The 4,255-nt window shown below is 41.7% G+C and overlaps 1 non-coding gene across 1 annotated transcript; it reads right to left on the bottom strand.

The window, feature by feature from the left end:
- Positions 1 to 579: 579 nt before the first annotated feature.
- Positions 580 to 743, bottom strand: LOC142443779 (U1 spliceosomal RNA). The gene has a single exon (XR_012783531.1). It is a non-coding gene; the product is annotated as a U1 spliceosomal RNA (small nuclear RNA).
- Positions 744 to 4,255: the final 3,512 nt, after the last annotated feature.

Here is a 4,255-nt window from a genome sequence, read left to right as displayed (position 1 = left end):
CTGTTTCTGTAGATTGGGCATCTTGTGTCTTTGCTGTAGAGGGTCAGTAGGCATAGTCTGACATCTTGCCCAAAGTCTTCTCTTACTTTTGATGAAAACAAATCTTCCAGGTTGAACCCACTGAGAATGTCTCATTAATTTCTCAAACAATGCGCATTTCCCCCAAACTTTAGTATTTCCTGCTTATTCACGTGGCCCTTATCAATAATAAAGCTAGAGATTTCTAATTCTTCACGAAAGGTGAGAATCCTTAAGTTTTAGCTTGGGGACTAGTTTATCTTGTTAGTAGTGAGATATCTTTTATTCTTAATCAGTTCTATACAAACACTACTATAAGCCTCCAAACTTAAAACTTGTGGTATTTTTTTTTAATTTTAACAATTTATTGGGGCTCATACAATTCTTTTCACAGTTCATATATATACATACATCAATTGTATAAAGCACATCTGTACAGTCTTTGCCCTTATCATTTTTTTCTCTTTTCTTCTTTTACATTTTATAAGGGACTCATACACTTGTGGTATTTTTAAGGCTTTTCAGCTGCTTGACAAAACATTTCCTTTTTTTTTTTTTAAACAGGGGAGAGCGCGAACGCAGTCCCCCACTACCACAAATTATACAGTTGAGTTTCCCACATTTAGGGAAATCCCAGGGGTCAGCACCTCCAGAGTGCAATGGATAAGCCCCGCCTTGGGAAAACCCCCTTCATGATCATGGTATCTCCCCTGCCAGGTAAGTATTAACATTTCCATTTTTAATCCCAAAGGTAAGCTACAAGTATTTCTGAGGCAAAGCACAAAATAAATGAAACCATGTGGTTCGCTATTTTAGCTACATTAAATTTTAAATTTCTGTTTATCCAAAGCACTCGCAATAAAGTGACCAGCTTTCACGAGTGGGTGAAAGTGTTTGCAAAACACAGAACCTACAAAGGATTTCATTCCATTCCATCAAAGAAAGGAAGGCATCATGGCGAAACAGTGATGAAGCACTCAGCTGCTAACCACAAGGTTGGCAGTTCAAGTCCACCCTGTCCTCCTGCCAGGGGCAAAAGAGGTGGCAGTCTCCTCACATAATGATGACATTCTTGAAAAGCCTGTAAGACAGTTCAATTCTGTCCACGGTCACTATGAGTCAGAATTCAACCAACAGCAATGAATATGATAAATAAAGAGCTCTTACGGAAAAATGACACATGCAAAAGAACCCTATTAAAAATTGGCAAAGGATATAAACAGGTATGTTCCAGAGGAGACAAGCCTAGAATTTATAAACATAAGAAAAGAATCTCAGCTTACTACTCATTAAGGAACTGCATATTTAAGCAATAAGGTAGATGCAGGTCATGTCCTTAAACAGCACCGTCCATCTTGACTCTTGGTGTAGGATATGATCAGAGCTACTGCTAAGAAATCAGTGGTTCTCAACCTTCCTAATGCTGCAACCCTTTAACACAGTTCCTCATGTTGTGGTGACCCCCAAACAAAATTATTTTCATTGCTACTTCATCACTGTCATTTTGCTACTGTTATGAATCTGGTGATCCCTGTGAAAGAGTCTTTCAATTCCCAAAGGGGTCACGACCCACAGTTTGAGAACCGCTGGTATAAATATATATATATATATATATATATATACAATCAACCAGGAAGCTTAAAACATCCTTATGTTACCAAATGCAATGTGTTCCCTGCTTGTCCTCTAGTTAAGAGTACAGTATATACTGGAGTATAAGCCAATTTTTCAGCACATTTTTATGCGGGTTTTGTGGTAAAATTAGGTATCCTTGGCTGATATTTAAGTTGGCTCATACTTGACTGTATATGGTAAATTATGAGTTTAAAAACTCACTGCCATTGAGTTGATTCCAATTCTTAGTGGTCCCTGTGGGACAGAACTGCTTCTTTGGCTTTCTGAGACTTTAAACTTGATGGGAACAGAAAACTGCGTCCTTCTCCCTTGGTTCCTACTGGTGGGTTCGAATCAGTGATCCTGTGACTCACCACTCATGAGTAGCCTACTGTACCACCAGGCCTCCTTTTGGACTTTAGCATCATTTATTGTCTTACTCCTCCAAATAAGAAGACAGAGAGATCTTTCTCATTAAAATAGTCTCATTGAACAAAGCATCTGGGGAAATATTTAAGAAGAAAGAAAGAGGAGACTACACATATTCAAGCTGTATTTGGGAGAAGGTTCTACTTTGTTCATACGGGATGGGGTCAGGTTGGGATGGAGTAGCCAAAGGACCTCTCACTTTTGAACTGTGTCTGTTAGATTTCTGGAGTCGCATACCTCTGTTCTTGCTTCACAACCCTGAAAGAATTCCTGCGACAGAAGTGCATTTGTAAGCCCAGGTGATTTTTAAGAGGGGAAGGAAATCTTCAGGTATACCAGCCCCAAAGTACACGCTATCTCCGGAAAGCACGCAGGGCGGCATGGTGGGCGCTCTGGGAAAGTGTGCAACTGAAAATGGCCGTTTCAAGGGGGCGTGGAGAAACTGGAGGAGCGTGGAAGGAATACTGGCACAGGAGCATGGACCAGCTTGTGGTGCTAGGAGCAGGAACCAAGAGCAGGAAATCCCAAGAGAGGGACCAGGCCCAAGGCAAAGCACACAGGAACAAGAAGAGAGTGAGGAAGGGGCCTGGGGCCTGCTTTTATCCCCTCCCAGCCCCACTGGCTGGGGAGACATGGTTGAGGGTATTTGCCCACCTTATTGGCTAAGTTTAGGGGCACCTGTGTGATGTCATATTTCTGGTTCCTAATGTGAGTGTGCCCGTGTTGACTTCCGGCCTGGGGATAAGGTGGCTTGGATCTGAGTATGCTCAGTTCTGGATTTTCCCAGACCTCTGCAACCCCTTTATTGTGGCATGGACAGCTAACTTTCATTCAGCGCAGTCCTTAGGGAAGACAACCCCCGTTGTTCCTAATCGAGTGAGCTGTCATATCCATGGAACAAAAATGGCAGGGTCCTGGAGATCTAGAGATTTTGCTTCCTTGAGCTGAGGCTTAAAGTTGGGGACTGAAACACTCACGGCAGTTAAGTCTCTTGGGCATGCCTCTGAACTTCCCTGCAGAGAACTGGCTCAGGAGTCTATTGCCTGAAAAAGTGGGAATATGAGCTAGGGGGAGAATTAGCCAAAAGTGGGGAGCGCTATTCCTCTAGTGATGTTTTCATTACTAGCCTCGTTCAGTCCGAGGTGGCCTAAGTCTAGGTGGAATATTCCTCCGCTCGCTGGATTCACTCAGCCACGCCACGTACACGTGTTTGCAATCCAGAGAGGAACGCCCCGTGTGGCAAGCATGAATGTACAACGATGTGCGTTCCCTCATATTATAAAATAGTAATGTTATTGGCTTGTTGGTGAAAGTTGATAGAGTAACTAGGATCCCGTTTGACAATTACCATACATATCATTCAGTGACGTGTGAACATTTTTATGACATCACTCTCAGCAGCAATAAAGAAGAATGAAAGCAAACCAATTTCATTCTCCATCAGTTTGCAAATACACAAGCAATATTCATACAATGATTCCCCACATAGTTAAAACACGTGAAGTATATGTATATGGATGCAAGCACGTGATTTTCACAAATCGTTTATTCATTTAAGTAAAAATGAGAGCAATTTTCAGTAAGAGGCATTCAGATACAAATTATACCATTTGGAATGATTTTACATGCTTAAAATCACGTATACTAGAAGTTGAGCTGAGGCTTAAAGTTTTTTTTTTAACCTCAAATATTTTACCTCAAAAAAAATTTTTTAACCTCAAATATTTTACCTCCAAAATATTTTGGAGTTGTTTTTAACCTCAAATATATTACCTCCAAAAAATTTTTTTTACCTCAAATATTTTTATGGAAAATGCCTTTATTAAATTCCAAATAGGATGAAGACACAAGCAAACACAAACCGTACAGATGAAAGAGGGCAGTATCATGAGCTCATTATGGTGCTTAAAGGATTCACTGCCACGTGACTGAACTGTCAGCGTGGAAGACAAAATCCTAACCAGTGGCAGGACAATTCCTCGCAGCCGAAGGCAAGCCACTGGCAGTGGGGAAAGACCCCTGATTGGGACACATAGAAAATTGTAAATGAGAAAAGCTCACAGAATTGGTTCTGGAGCCACCTGGGTCAGGGTACGACCCATGAGCACACAACCCTAAGCTCTCAATTCCATCAAGGTCACCCTTGGGGCTCTAGGTTGCCCCACCCTGGGCTGGCCCCAGGGAGTTCTAGCAA

This window comes from Tenrec ecaudatus, chromosome 3 (assembly GCF_050624435.1).
Source record: "Tenrec ecaudatus isolate mTenEca1 chromosome 3, mTenEca1.hap1, whole genome shotgun sequence".
Classification (NCBI taxonomy): Eukaryota; Metazoa; Chordata; class Mammalia; order Afrosoricida; family Tenrecidae; genus Tenrec; species Tenrec ecaudatus.
Note: the sequence above shows the minus strand (reverse complement) of the source record. Positions and strands in the feature narration are given on the sequence as shown.